A 16,697-nucleotide genomic window follows, 5' to 3' on the forward strand; every position below is an offset into this window, starting at 1 on the left:
AAATAAATGCCTTGGGACATTCAGCACTCTTCTTTGACTTCGTTTATTTGTGCCTCTCTTGTACCTTAGAGATTTCTTCATTTCTGAAAGGACATGGACTTTACTAGAAACATTGGAAGATTAAAAGTGAGAATAGGTGAGAAATTAGATATTAAGAACTAAATTTTCATGGTTACCAAGTATGAACTCTGCTTAACCTTTTATTTATTTTGTTTGTAATAGTCTTAATCTTTTTGAGGCAATACTTAAAAAAAGTTAGTATATTTTATATAAATATTGTATTTTCAGCTTGTTCTAAAAACCAGATCTGATTTACCTTCCAAGACTAAGTGTTGATTTCCAAAGTCTAACATAAAGGCTGGGACATAGGTGCTCAATAGACATTTGCTAAACACATTAAAGAATGATTATGACAAACAAGAGTATGGAGAGTTTCTGATTGACTGAATAATGCCGATGGGCCTTTAAGATGCCAACAGAGGATACAGGAGAGAAAGCGAGTGAGATGATCTTTTCCTTTCCTTTTTGAAAAAGGTTTGCAAAATGATTCATATGCAGTTACCCTTAGGAAATGCCTATTGGACATCCTGGAAGATTCTTCCCCTTCCCTCCACCAGAATGTTATGTGGGAGCATTGCTTTGACTTTGATTTCCTTTGCTTTTCTCAAGTTGCATTCTTGTGATTCCAAGTGACATCCACATAGTCTAATCCAATGATCTCTCCTCAACCTTAATGCCTTTTCAGTTTTTGTAACATCTGATAACTTTGGATTTTCTCCCCACTGGGATTTAGCTAACATTTATTGAGAATTTACTTTGTCTCAGGAACTTTTCTAGCCTTGAATAACTTATCTGCTCTTTGCGAAAACCTCATGAAAGAAGTATTTATTATTCCCATTTTAAAGATGGGGAAATGTGTCCATGGTCACTCAACTAGCATGTGGGAGACAGAGAATCTGATTCTAGGCACTCAACTCAGACCTCACATTCTTAGCACTGTTACAATGGTAACAACATAATGCCCTAGGTCGTCTTTGACCACTTTTCTGTGTCTTTTTCTCAGCTTGTCTCCCTGGTTCTGCCTTTTTCCTTAAAAATTATGATAACAACTACAATGCAAAACAGTGATTGCCATCATTCCATTTTCTGTTTCCAAATTAGTGCTCTTTGATCACATTCCGTGAATTTTGAAATGAAGTGTTATTCATTTTTTCCCCAACAGTTGAGGTTTTTATTTACTATTTGCTTCAAAAGAAGTTTAGGAAAGTGTTTTAACTATCTGAGGTGTTGGAGGTAGTTTTTACGTTTGATTTTTAAATTAGATTGTAGCTATTGAATGTGATATATACTCTTTATATTTTAAAGAATTTATTGATTTTTTTCCTTGTGGCCAAAAATATGATAAAATTTGATTAATGTTTCATGGGTACCTGAAAAGAAAATGCATGTTTTTTTCAGAGTACTGGGTTCAGGGTCAACTTTTATTAATTTTCTTTTCTTCAGCTCTCTTATGTCATTTTTGATTATTAATTTTTTTTAAACGTTTATTTATTTTTGAGACAGAGAGAGACAGAGCATGAATGAGGGAGGGGCAGACAGAGAGAGGGAGACACAGAATCGGAAGTAGGCTCCAAGCTCCGAGCCACCAGCCCAGAGCCCGTCGCGGGGCTCCAACTCACGGACCGCGAGATCATGACCTGAGTTGAAGTCGGACGCTTAACCGACTGAGCCACCCAGGCGCCCCTGTCATTTTTGATTATTGTTAATCACATAAAGAATGAGAGCTGTGTTAAAACTTCTTGCTACTTGTACCTATTCTTGCATACCCAGATGTTTTTACCCCATATATTTTGTTACTATGATTTCAGCTCATAGACATAGTTATGTCTTGTTACTGTATGTTGTAACTTTCACCATTATAAAGATATGTTCTATTTCATACTTAATATTAACTTTATTATTTCACCTTTAAAAATAATATGGTACCTCTTGCATATTTAGCCATGTGCATCATGTATTATTTAATCCCAACAAGGAAGCCTCAATTGTTGGATACATGGTACTGTAACATTTGTTGTATAAATAAATGAATACAAATGAATTTCCTGGGTTATGCACATGGCACCTCCAGTTTACTGTTTCACCTAAGGACAGGCACAAGGGCAAAACTATGGAAATGTTTCTCTGCAGTTAACTTTTTGAAAACCGCCCTATGATAACCCATAGTTTATCACAGAAGATTATCTAAACTTTTCAAAAGTTAGTACTTTGGGTCAATATGTGTTCTGTATTCACAGATGACTTTTGTTTGAAGTTTAATTTATTTTATCTTCCTAAATTCAACAAGCTTAACGTGTTAAAATATTCACAGTCTTGATTTATAATCAGTATTCAAAAAAGTCCCATATAACAATGTTGTCCCAAGTGGGAGGTAAGGCCAATATTTGTATTGAACTTTAGTCCTTTACATTCACAATATGTTTTACTATTTATTTTTTATTTCTTCAGTCAGTGCTCTCATGTGTAATATTATTTGCCCAAGAACTTATTTAGTAGCATTCAAACATTCAAATATATCTCAAACCTGGGAATACTCATTATTGCTCAGCTTGATCAAAGTATAATTTTGTCCCTAGATATTATTACTGTCAAGTGATGAGGCATGTCTTTGAAAACTCCTTTTACTTCATTTTCAAAATAAAATTAGAAATCTCTTAGGAGAGTCTTCCTTTCACATTTTGATGTCATAATGTGTGCTTTTTTTTTCCTTACGTATTTTATTTGAAATTAAGTATCAACATTATTAGATATAAATAGTTTTGATTTAAAATATAATTAGAAATACTACAATTTTCTGTTAAATTTGGGCATATGTTAAAACAAAAATCTCTCCACAGTAACTTATAATAGAACAGGTGACCACCACCTGTAATTACTTTTATATCTATAGTTACTTTTAGTTTAAAATTATTTGTATTTTAAGTACAATCCATTTAATCTAGGGATTAACATGCCTAGTTTATCAATCAAGAAGATGATATTATCATATCAAACTGAGGTTATGAATACAACCTAGTAGTGAGAGATTTAGTGGCTATGAGACTTGAGTGGACCTTCAAGGTCCTTCTACCTTGCTCAAACACCCATCATAGATAGTCTTTGCTTCTTATTTTAGGGACTTTCTAAATCACCCAAGGCTCAAAAACTGAATGAATTCCATTTCATTTCTGGTCATGTCCCCTGAAACTGATACTTGTTTAAATTGTTTCATTTTAAATAGTTGGAGTATGGGGGCGCCTGGGTGGCGCAGTCGGTTAAGCGTCCGACTTCAGCCAGGTCACGATCTCGCAGTCCGTGAGTTCGAGCCCCGCGTCAGGCTCTGGGCTGATGGCTCGGAGCCTGGAGCCTGTTTCCGATGCTGTGTCTCCCTCTCTCTCTGCCCCTCCCCCGTTCATGCTCTGTCTCTCTCTGTCCCAAAAATAAATAAACGTTGAAAAAAAAAAATAGTTGGAGTATGGGAACATATTTTAATAGTTCTTTCAAATAATTATGGGTTTCTTTTACATTCAAAAAGTGATGGTTTCTTAAAGATTAGCTATAATAGGAAATTTGATGTCATACCAATGAAATTTTTTTACTCTTTTTCATTGATCTACCTTCTGCTTTTTTCACAGTTTTATTGAGATATAATTGACATAGAACATTGTATTAGTTTAAGATGTATTCACATAATGATTTTATATATGTTTGTATTGTAAAATGATTCCCACAATAAATTTAGCTAATACCGATCATTCTATAGTTACAACTTTTTTCTTGGTTGGGAACTTTTAAGATCTACTTTCTTAGCAACTTTCAAATAAAAAATGCAGTATTGTTAACTATAGTCACCATGCTGTACTTTCCCCATCCCCTACCTCTAGCAAAACTATTCTGTTCTGTTTCTATGAATTCAGTTTGTTTTTTAGATTCCACATATCAGTGAGATCTTATGGTATTTGCCATCCTCTCTCTGAATTATTTCACTTCAAATTGTTTTTAAGTGTCATTACATTGTCTCACTTATGGAATTTTGGAACAGCTTGGGTCTGCTTTGATTTGATTAAACAGGTCAGTGTGACCAGAACAGCCCCATTTTTGGGGGTACATTTACTAATGGTTGAGAACCATATTGCTGGGTATTACAGAGAAGTTTCCAAACTCTCCTCCCACCACCCTTCTTAATGGCACAGAATCTAAATTTTAGTTTTATGTTTGTGGAAGTGTATCTTTAAAATTCCTACAGACATAGTTAACACTTTTCTTTGTAAAGGTGCTCAGGGTAGACTCAAGGTTGTAATCTAGTGCTGACAGTCTTTTTTTTTTTTTTTTTTTTTCGTAAGGACCTAATTCATTTGAGAAAAGAGGATAGTCATATTTAGGCCAAATAATTGGTTCAAATGCAATTTTAATGAAAAGGAGCTATGGCCCAATTTCTTTTCTGACTCAGGGAATTTCACTCTGAGAGGAGTTTGAAGATTTACAAAAACTTTCCTTCTGTCTCTCTGTCTCCCTACATATATATCAATATGTGTATGCATATCTATTTACATATGTCTATATAAATATATATGCATATCTCTACTTTTCTATATCTATATATCTCTAGACTTATTTTAATAATTAAAAAATTTTTTAAATTTATTTTTGAGAGAGAAAGAGAGACAGAGAGACAGAGCGTGAACAGGGGAGGGGCAGAGAGAGAGGGAGACACAGAATCCAAAGGAGGCTCCAGGCTCTAAGCTGTCAGCACAGAGCCCGTCATGGGGCTTGAACCCACAAACCGTGAGATTGTGTCTTGAGCCAAAGTCGGATGCTTAACTGACTGAGCCATCCAGGGGCCCCTCTATAGACTTATTTAACATCAAATATATATAATAGAGAAGTCAAAATTCTGATAACCTCATGGAATGACAGTTTAGTTAAGCAACCCAGGAAGTGGGTTCTGAGTTTGAAGTATTGTAGAGTTAACAATGCATTTTGCCCCTGGTGATTTTTATTGTTGTATTTACTCTTTTCTTTACCTAAAAAAGGAGAATTTTAATAGAAATTATTTTTTATTATATTTATTTATTAATATAAATTATTTAATTTAAAGGCCTTCCTTTAGTCTCATTTTGACATATGGAGAACAGAATTATTATTATAGCAAACGCTCAGTAAATGTGGCTGCTTTCATTATTCATATTTTCTTGATATTCTGGAAATGTACTTAGAACATTAAATATAAATTTAAATTTCTCTTCTTCCTTTCAGCTTTCTGCCTTTCTGAGCAAGTTTCATCTCAAAATACTTTGGCTTCTGTCACTTTGAGTGACAATTGAACCAAAAATGTTTGCTCTTGGTAAAATGGAGGTAAATTGTCATATTTTCCACTTTCCACTTTTAATTTCACCCCAAATTCATAGCCAAGATTGGAGTAATGTCTCTAGGGTAATGTTTTCAGTTTGTATTCAGCAAAGCTGAATATCAGTCATTCAGTTTGTTCTTGTTAGTCTTCCTCTTGGATTTGGAGTGATTCTGTTTGCCTACAGAATCATCAGATTTGGCATTGCTTGCTTGTTTACCATTGGTCATTAGAAATTATCTGCTAGTGTTCTCTTCCGTCCACAGTTAGGAAAGGAATGAAATGAAATTGGCCTGAAAGAATTGATAATCAGGAGTTCTTCTATTTCCAACATTTTTCCAAAAACTATTCAGGTCATACCCATAACAGGTAAGGATTTCAGGCCTGATTTTAGTGCCTTGAAGTGTCACTAACATATTGAGAGCCCCATAGGACAGATACCCACTGTTTCAATTTTTCTCTCTAAATTGTAGAATGTTAGACTTAGAAATGTAATGTCTATAAAGTGTTGGATCATAGAAAGATATTTCAAAAGTATTTCAAACCACTGGTTCAGAAATGTGCTGAATTTTAGATAATCCCTTACAATTTATAATATATGATACAAAAATGAGTTCCAGTTTTTAATGATTTGTTATGGCTAAAATCTGAATGCTAGATAATATATTAAACTTACAGCATGGATGCCTAGTTAATGTGCCTTTGTAATAGAACAAACAGAAATTGACAACAGTGTACTCAGTAAATTTTAGCCGGGAAAGACCGTGAAAGATTGACAGGAAGTGTGCCGCTCATCGTGTTTGTTGCAGTATAGGCCAGAACTGTCTGTTGAATGATATCCTCAGTTGGCATACGTGAGAACTGTCTTTGGATCTGCATTACACAAAACCTAGAAAGAACTGAAGTATAATTCTCAAAATAAGTATAAAAGCCTTACCTTTTAAAGCTTTATAAGGGAATTCAGCTTTACAAGGTCCATTTCTGTTAGGGTTCTTGGCACTCAGTATTACACTGAGATCTTAGAATTGACATGACGCCTTACTTTCTGGGTATTTCTAGTTTAAACAACCCACCAGCTTGTTCCAGACATTGGACATAGGAAAGGCCCTTTAACAATTTATTTGGGAAAGATGTTCAAACCCAGTTTGTCCTTTCTCTATGATGAAGTGCTTCTTTAAATTCAATTACCGAGACTTAAGTAGCCCTTAAATGACTGACAACACAATTATTAACCACATTTTAAAAGCTAAGGGCATTGTAGGTTTCAGATGGGAACATTTTTAATGCTTTGAATCAATGCTAGATGGTCACATCATCTCACATCATTTTCTTGGGGGGGAGGTAAGGTAACAATTTTATTTTGTGTAGCAGAAAATTTACTGTGGTTCATTTATCATGGATCAAGAAACATCTGCAGTATGGTGCATCTAGATTAGTAAACCTGTAATTTAGGACTGAAAATATCGATTGCATTTTTCTGCTCTTGCACTTTCTGCTTTCCCTTCTCGATAGTTTCTTACTCATTATATTTAATTTAGGCAAGGTTACAGTCACTGAAGGGTGGAGTAAACTGCTATCTTCAGAGACAGCATTATGGGGTGAACTCATTTCCTCTCTACTGCAATTATTTATGTTTAAACAATATTTTGTCCTCCGGAAAGATTTCAGATTCATGCAAAGATAATTAGGAGTTATATGCATTCTGTTTTCTCCTAAAAATTTATCATTAAGAAATTTAGACTAAACCATTTTTAATTGCTTTGGATAGAACTTTTAAATATAGTTTTTAAATATAGTCAAACCATGCAGAGACAATATTTTAAAGATCTTTTAGCTTGAACTAACAAAACATAAATGAGTGGCATTGCTGTGTATGATTAGGAGTGTGTCTGATTAAAAGAACATAGAGGGAGATATGGGAATAAACATACTAAGAGAGAAGAATTAAATGGTTGAATAAAGTAATATATACAAAAATAAAACATGATTTGGCTGGGAACCAGGAGACTTAAAATTACAGCCTTGCCCTAGTGAATTTTCCTCTCTTGGTCTCAGTTTCCTCATGTCCAAAAGCCCAGATTAGGCAATTGTGTTGGTTATTTCTAGCTTCATTTCTGTGATAGCAAAAGGTAACCAAGTGATGGAAGGTTTGGATGTCTTGAGTTATTTTTGTTTTTAGAGGAACGATGCTGCTGAGCAAAAATATTTTTTAGAGAAAGAGGTGTAGACCACTGACTATTGACCATGGCACTTTTATATATTATCTTTTTAATGTTTTTATTTTATTTTTTATTTTTGAGACAGAGCATGAGCAGGGGAGGGGCAGAGAGAGAGGGAGACACAGAATCTGAAACAGGCTCCAGGCTCTGAGCTGTCAGCACAGAGCCTGATGTGGGGCTCGAACCCACGGACTGTGAGATCATGACCTGAGCCGAAATCAGACGCTCAACCAACTGAGCCACCCAGGTGCCCCTTTATATAATCTTAAAATGGTTATGTAGAATAAGAGTTATCATATGTGCTAAATTCTAAGACAGTGATTCTCAGAAAGTAGGATCTATGGATCCCGAGGGAATCCTGAGATTCAGGGATCCCCAAGGTCAAAACTGTATTTATAATAATACTAAGACATTATTCGTTATTTAGCATTTGGAATTTGCCATAATGGTACACAAACAATAGCAGGTAAAACCACTGGTGCTTTGGTACAAATCAACGCAGCAGCAGCGAACTGTACAGGTAGATAGATGTATTCTTAACCACTATGCACTCATGGTTCAAAAAAAGAAAAAAGGCTTCCATTTCTACATACAAAGAGTTTGGAAGTCACCACTCCATCCTGAACGACAATAAAATGCTCAAAACACTAAAACGTTAACAAAGTTGCTGCAAAGATTGGAGAGACAGATAGGGAAATACAGGAAATCATGACTTACTGGAGCAGAGACTCAAAAGTAGAAACCAGAGCCAGGGTAGTATGAGATAATAGCAGAAAATATTTACTTATATTTTCTATTATTTCTATTTCTATTTCTATTTCTATTTCTATTTCTATTTCTATTTCTATTTCTATTTCTATTTCTATTTCTATTTCTATTTCTTTACATTTACATTTACATTTATATTTATATTTATATTTACATTTATATATAAAATCTGTCCCCTGTTCCTAGCAGAGAGCTCCTGAAAATCTTACAATTTTCTGAGTGATAAGAAATCTAGGAGCATCTCTTTTTCTAATATTGGTCCTTTGACCTCTGTTCCTGACACAGAGTTCCTTTTACCCTTGTAGTTTCCTGTTGACAGGAGTGTCTTTTGCTTTAATGAGGTGACTTTAGATAAGGGCTAGTCACAGGAAAGACCACACCATGATTAGAAGCTTGGAATTTTCAGCTCCGCCCCCTATTCTCTTAAGAAGGGAGAAAGACTAAAAGTGGAGTTAGTGATTAGTCATGCCTACATGATAAAGTCTGCATAAAATTCCCAAAGCATGGGGTTTGGAGAACTAGGTTGGCAAACACATGGAAATGCTAGAAGAGTGGTACATCTGGAGAGGGCATTGAACACCTGCTTGTGTCCGAGGATTGTTGGTGTGGGGACAAACCACCAACATTGGTGACCAGAAATGTCAAATTAAATTTTTCGGTGTGTAAAAATAAAGGAGACACATAGGATGTTATTCCTGAGGGAATGTAGGAAGGAAAAAACTAAGTTCTTTTACAGGTAGGAAAACCTGAACTGTAATTGACAAATTTCTGGAGGCTCTATGTGGACAACTCTGAGTGTTAAAAACTCCAGGGGAACCCAGGCATAGGGAGAACCTCCCAGTATTGTGACATTTACCTCCAGGAGTGCAACCAGGTTCTCACAGTAAATATCCTCTCATGCTCTGTCTTGGGGAAGGGGAAAAGGAAGAGTTTTGAAATATAGCACAGCACTCTGTTCTTCTTAACAAGGCCTACCTTCAGGAGAAACTAGTTAACAAGAGCCTAACCTGATGGGGTTATTATCCAAACCTAACCGATTTGGGGAAGGGTAATACCCAACTTCAGTTCCCTCGAGCTTTCCACATGGGAGGAAAGAAATATCCAATACCAGCCCATTCTAGCAATTCTGTCTCACCCAGGGCAGGAGAAAAAAACAACTAAGAAACACTTCTGACATTCACAGAACAGAAGCATAGGCTCACTAAAAGGCAGACAAAATCATGGGACTACAGGTTGCTTCCCCTGCCCTGGTACCTTATAACCACTTACTAATGGCCTTTTATAGCAGTTCCTTTACCCAATACATCATGCCTGCTATCCAGAAAAAAATTACAAGACATACTAAAAGGCAAAAAAAAGAAAAAACCCACAAAATTTGAGGAGACATAGTGAGCATGAGAACCAGACATGACAGGGATATTGGAATCATCAGACAAGAGTTTAAAACAACCATGATTAAAGTGGTAAGGCCTCTAATGGGTAAAGTAGATCAGATGTGCAATATAAATAGAGAGATGGAAATTCTAAGGAAAAAAACAACAAAGAGAAATGATAGAGGTAAAACCATTGTATAAGAAATAAAGGATGTCTTTGATGGGCTTATTTGTAGACTGGACACAGCTGAGGAAATTGAATTTCTGAGTTTGAAGTTATGTCATTAGACACATTAAAAACTGAAATGCAAAAACAAAGACCAAAAAAAAAAAAAAAAGGAATAACCAGATACTGTGGGACAACTACAAAAAGCATACTATATGTGGAATGACTAAAAGAAGAAAGAGAGAAAGGAACAGAGAAATTTTTGAGGCAATAGGGACTGAAAAATTCCCCAAATAAATGTCAGACTTGAAACCACAGATCTAGGAAGCTCAAAGAATATCAAGCAGGTAAATAACCCATACTCCCCACACCTCCCTAAAGAAAACCCCAACTACACATTGACATATCATTATAAAATTACAGAAAATCAAAGGTAAAGATAAAATCCCTAAAGAAACCAGAGGGAAAAAATGACAACAATGGTACAAAGGACAAGAGAGAGGAATTAGAATACTTTTGCTATTATAAGGTACTCCCACTACCTATGAAGTGGTGTAATGTTATTTGCAAGTGGATTTGGAATAGCTGTACATGTATATTACAAACTTTAGGGAAACCATTAAACAAAGGGAAAAAAAGTATAGTTGATATGCTAAGGAAAGAAAAAAAAATGTAATGTTCATTTAAAACCACAAAAGGCAGAAAAAGAGTGAAAGATAAAAATAAGAACAAAGAATAAGAGCAACAACTGAAAGTAGATATAGTAGGTATCAATCCAACTATATCAGAGTCATTTTGATCATCAGTGGTCTAAATACACCAATGAAAAGACAGATTGTCAGAGCCGATTAAAAAAAACAGGGCTCTACTTTATACTGTCCACAAGAAACCAACTTTAAATATTAAACCACATGTAGATTAAAAGTAAATGGATGGGGAAACATATATCATGCCAACACTAATTCAAAAGTAGTAGGTGTAGCTATATAAATTCCAGTCAGAGAAAACTTCAAAGCAAGGAAAGTTATCAGGAATAAAGGAGGTCATTACATAGTGATAAAGGGATCAGTTCTCCAAGAAGATATAACAGTTGTTAATACAACAACAGGGCATCAAACTACACGAGGCAAGTATTGAATTATAAGGGAAAATAGGTTAATCCAGTTTTGTGATTGGAGATTTCAACATCCCCTGTCAAAAGTGGGTAGATCCAGCAGGCAGAAAATCAGTAAGGACGTATTAGAATTTATATAATTGACATCTATAGACTACATCTGACAACAGCAGAAGACACACTCCGCTCAAGCTCACATGGAACGCTCACCAAGATATAACACATTCTGAGCCATAAAACACACCTTAGAAATAGAAAAGAATAGGAATCATACACAGTATCTACTTTCAGAACTTAATGGAACTAAATTTGAAATCAGTAACAAAAAAAAAACCTGAAAAAAATCCTAAATGCATGGAGAATAAACAACACACTTTTAAAAAAATGTTTATTTATTTTCAAGAGAGAAAGAGAGAGTGTGAGGCAGGGGGCGGGGGGAGGTGGGAAACGAGGCAGAGAGATACACACAGGATCCAAAGCAGACTCCAGGCTCTGAGCTGTTGGCACAGAGCCTGATGCGGGGCCAGAACCCACAAACCGTGAGATCATGAGCTGAGCCGAAGTTGGACACTTAACCAACAACCACCCAGGTGCCCCAAACAACATACTTTTTAAATAACACACGGGTCTCAGAAAGGAAATCTCAATAAATTTTAAAATATTTGAATTAAGTGAAAATGAAAACAGAACCTATCAAAATTTGTGGGATGCAGTGAAGGCAGTGCTTAGAGGGAAACTTATAGCATTGAATACATTTTAGAAAATGAGGAAAATATCAAATAAATAAGCTAAGTTTCCACCTTAGGAAACTAGAAAAAGAAGAGGAAATGAAATCTAGAGTAAATAGAAGAAAAGAAATGATAAATATTTGAGCAAAAATAAATGAAAAAAGGAAATCAATAGAGAATTGATGAAACCAAAAGCTGATTCTTTGAAAAGACCAGTAAAATTGATAAGCCTCTAGCCAGGCTAAGAAAAAAAGATGGTACAAATTACTAAAACAGAGGGGCGCCTGAGAGGCTCAGTCAGTTGAACGTCCGACTTCAGCTCAGGTCATGATCTCACGGTTCGTGGGTTTGAGTCCCGCCTCGGGCTCTGTGCTGACAGCTCGGAGCCTGGAGCCTACTTCAGATTCTGTGTCTCCCTCTCTCTCTGTTCCTCCCCTGCTCTCACTCTGTCTCTCTCTATCTCAAAAATAAATAAAGATTAAAAAAATAAAAAAATAAAACAAATTACTAAAACAGGAATGAAAGAGGATATACCATTACAGATATTATGGACATTAAAAGTATAATAAAGCCAAAATCTATAAAGAGCTCACCAAACTCCACACCCGAAAAACAAATAACCCAGTGAAGAAATGGGCAGAAAACATGAATAGACACTTCTCTAAAGAAGACATCCGGATGACCAACAGGCACATGAAAAGATGCTCAACGTCGCTCCTCATCAGGGAAATACAAATCAAAACCACACTCAGATATCACCTCATGCCAGTCAGAGTGGCCAAAATGAACAAATCAGGAGACTATAGATGATGGAGAGGATGTGGAGAAACGGGAACCCTTTGGCACTGTTGGTGGGAATGCAAATTGGTGCAGCCGCTCTGGAAAGCAGTGTGGAGGTTCCTCAGAAAATTAAAAATAGACCTACCCTATGACCCAGCAATAGCACTGCTGGGAATTTACCCAAGGGATATAGGAGTACTGATGCATAAGGGCACTTGTACCCCAATGTTTATAGCAGCACTCTCAACAATAGCCAAATTATGGAAAGAGCCTAAATGTCCATCAACTGATGAATGGATAAAGAAATTGTATATTACAATTGTGTATATATACAGTAAAGAATATACACAATATACAATACGCATATTCTATTACACAATATAGAATACACATATTCTATATACACAATATAGAATATACATATTCTATATACACAATAAAGAATATACACAATAAAGAAATTGTATATTACAATTGTGTAATATACACAATTGTGTATATTGCATTGTGTATATACACAATGGAGTACTACGTGGCAATGAGAAAGAATGAAATATGGCCCTTTGTAGCAACATGGATGGAACTGGAGAGTGTGATGCTAAGTGAAATAAGCCATACAGAGAAAGACAGATATATGGTTTCACTCTTATGTGGATCCTGAGAAACTTAACAGAAACCCATGGGGGAGGGGAAGGAAAAAAAAAAGAGGTTAGAGTGGAAGAGAGCCAAAGCATAAGAGACTCTTAAAAACTGAGAACAAACTGAGGGTTGATGGGGGGTGGGAGGGAGGGGAGGGGGGGTGATGGGTATTGAGGAGGGCACCTTTTGGGATGAGCACTGGGTGTTGTATGGAAACCAATTTGACAATAAACTTCATATATTGAAAAAAATAAAAAATAAAAGGATAATAAAGGAATACCATGAACACCTCTGTGTTCGCAAATTTGATAAACAAACGAAATGGACAATTCTTAGAAAGATACAATTTGCCGAAACTCACAAGAAAAAATAGACAAATAAGCCTATATCTTTTAAATTGATCAATAGTTAATAACCTTCCAAAGCAGAAAGCAGCAGTCTCAGATGGGTTCACTGGTGAATTCTACCAAACATTTAAAGAAAGAGTTATACCACTTTTGTACAGTGTCTTTCAGAAGACAGGAGCAGAGGGAATACTTCCTAACTCATTCTATGAGGCCAGTATTATGCTAATACCAAGAACAGACAGATATTACAAGAAAAGATTATAATTTTTTTTAACGTTTATTTATTTTTGAGACAGAGAGAGACAGAGCATGAACGGGGGAGGGTCAAAGAGAGGGAGACACAGAATCTGAAACAGGCTCCAGGCTCTGAGCTGTCAGCACAGAGCCCAACGCGGGGCTCGAACTCACGGACCGCGAAATCATGACCTGAGCCAAAGTCAGCTGCTTAACCAACTGAGCCACCCAGGAGCCCCGAAGAAAAGATTATAGAGCAGTATCTCTCACATAAGTGCAAAACTATGGAAACAGTGTGAAGATCAGTGGTTTTGAAGAGTTGAGTGTGGAGGAGGGATGAATAGTCAGAACACAGTATTTCTAGGGCAGTGAAAATACTCACTATGATGCTACAATGATGGATACATGGCGTATATTTGCCCAAACTCAGAGAATGTACAACACTAAGAATGAGCCCTAAGGTAAACTGTGGACTTTAGGTAATTATGATATGTCAATGTAGGTTCATCAGTTGTAATAAATATGCCACCCTGGATGGGGCTGTGCATGTGTGGGGGCAGGGAGTATATGGGAAATCTCGCTACTTTCATTTTGCTGTGAACCTAAAACTGCTCTAAAAAAATAAAATCTTCAAAATAGGCTGATACCACATCCATAGTGGTCAGTACAAACATGAATAAATATTAATAAAATACTTATACAAACATTAATAAATATTGATAGATAATAAAAACATTAATGAAGTATTAATAAATATTAATCTTTGAGTACACATCTTTGTAACATTCTTTGTGTCAAAATAGGAAGTGCACAAAAAGCAATGTTTCTGCTTACTGAAGTCTAGTGGTGGTTTGAGTTACAAGGTGGCTTAACTGCTCTTCACATGAATTAGCTTTTTTCCAACTCCCTTATATATGTCAGGCTGAATTTCCTACTTAGTTTTTAAATGTGTATTTATTTAGTTTTGAGAGAGAGCAAGAGCAGGGGAGAGGCAGAAAGAGAGGGAGAGACAGAAAATCCCAAGCAGGCTTCATGCTAACAGCTCAAATGGGGCTGTAACCCACAAACCATGAGATCAGGACCTGAGCTGAAAACCAAGAGCCAGATACTTAACTGACTGAGCCACCCAGGCATCCCAGATTTCCTACATATTCTTTAACCAAAATAACAAATACACGACAGATTGAATTCACAAGAAGATAGTATTTTACCGTTTTCTATCAAGCCCGACATTAGTTTTACAAAAATGTGAAATAATATTGGTCTTACTAAATTATTTTAAAGTTATTTTTCATAAAAATATGCCATTCTTGTGAACATATTATAGCTTTACTACTGTTATTTTAGATGAATTAATAAGTAAAATTTTAAAAAATTGCTTAGTTTTCATTTTCAAATCTGTTTAGTCAATAGATAGGTAAAACCCACATAAACAAAGCCTCTTAGGGGTCTTCAATAATTTTAAGGATTTAAAGGAGTTGTGAGACAAAAAAAGTTTGAGAACAACTCTTCTATGTGGCCTGAAAATTAATAGCAGCACATCTGATTTGCATTTTTTCCCCCAGAGATGCCTTTTCTGCAATAAAATTTACCAGCATGTTTCTCGCAGGATAGAATATGAGGGAGAACAATCTTTAAAAAAAAGCTAAGCTTAGGGGCGCCTGGGTGGTTCAGTCGGTTAAGCGCCAGACTTTGGGTCAGGTCATGATTTCACGGTTTGTGAGTTCGAGCCCTGCATCAGGTCTGTGCTGACAGCTTGGAGCCTGGAGCCTGCTTTGGATTCTGTGTCTCCTTCATTCTCTGTCCCCTCCCCTGCTCATGCTGCTCTCTTTGTCTCTCTCTCTCAAGATAAACAAACAAACAACCCCCCTCCCCTCCAAAAACTAAGCTTTAACTTCTGTCAGAGTCCTGGAGCTGCACAGGGGCCGGTATTTTAGATTTGAGAAGTTTAATGGTGATATTGATGGTACTCATCTTGGAGATTCTTGAGGCACCTAGAATGTCTCCTTTTCTGTTGTAGTTTCGTTTTTATTTTTTCAGCTTACTTTAAAATCATGAAAGCACCCTGGAAGTTTTCAACAGAGTTATGTATAATGAAAATGGTTATTGCAAGGTGGCATATGAAAGGTAGGGATTATTTCCTTTGATCCGTTAGCAACTCAAAGGAAGTTCAAGCAGGCCCTACACAGAAAGTATATGAACCATGGTAGGAGTTTGCTAAGGCATCAATTTATGTTGGCTCCTGAAATAACATTGAAACAATAATAAAAAATAAAATCAACCAGTGGAAATAGGTGTAACGAATTGTGTAAACGAAGCTTAGCATATGCATTATTATAGCTAACTGCATGTGAAATGCACTTAGGCCAGACCTTATTGGTAATTTACCAAATTATACTGTGGAGCTGAGTGAAAGGCAGTAGATTAACAGACTGCTCTGAGCTGGGCAGGATGCAGGGCGTGAATGGTGATTTGTTGGTGTGCATGCCATTCCTTACCTCTTGGGAGTCAATGCTGGTTGGGAGCACATCATAAATTATAAACTTGTCCTGTTCTCAGCCAAAGCCTCATGTTTTAGTTTTTCCCTTCCTCTTTTGTTTTTGCAGGGTAGTTTATGATATGCTAAATTAAATTGCACTGGCTGTTCCCTTGATGGAGCTGGAACAATCCCTCATGAATGTTCCCAGGGAAACTGTGGAAGTAGATAAAAAGCCAGTGTGCAGTATGCATGGAGTGCTTCTGAATGGCAAGCTCTGAACTAGGCTCTGTTGGGGAGACTGCAAGAAGGCAGGAGAAACTAGTTTTTCTCCTGTAGGGTCTTGCAGCAAATTAGGGCATCAGGGACACAGCAAAGCCTTAGAAAGTATAGAATTTATAAATTCTTCAAAGGGAATGTATATGATATCAGAGGGGAAGTCACAGAGTAGTATTTGGTAGGCAGGG

The sequence above is a fragment of the Lynx rufus genome, unplaced genomic scaffold (genome assembly GCF_022079265.1).
Source record: "Lynx rufus isolate CCGP_SWC_20201006 ecotype Redwood Valley unplaced genomic scaffold, mLynRuf1.p SCAF_1, whole genome shotgun sequence".
NCBI classification, from domain to species: domain Eukaryota; kingdom Metazoa; phylum Chordata; class Mammalia; order Carnivora; family Felidae; genus Lynx; species Lynx rufus.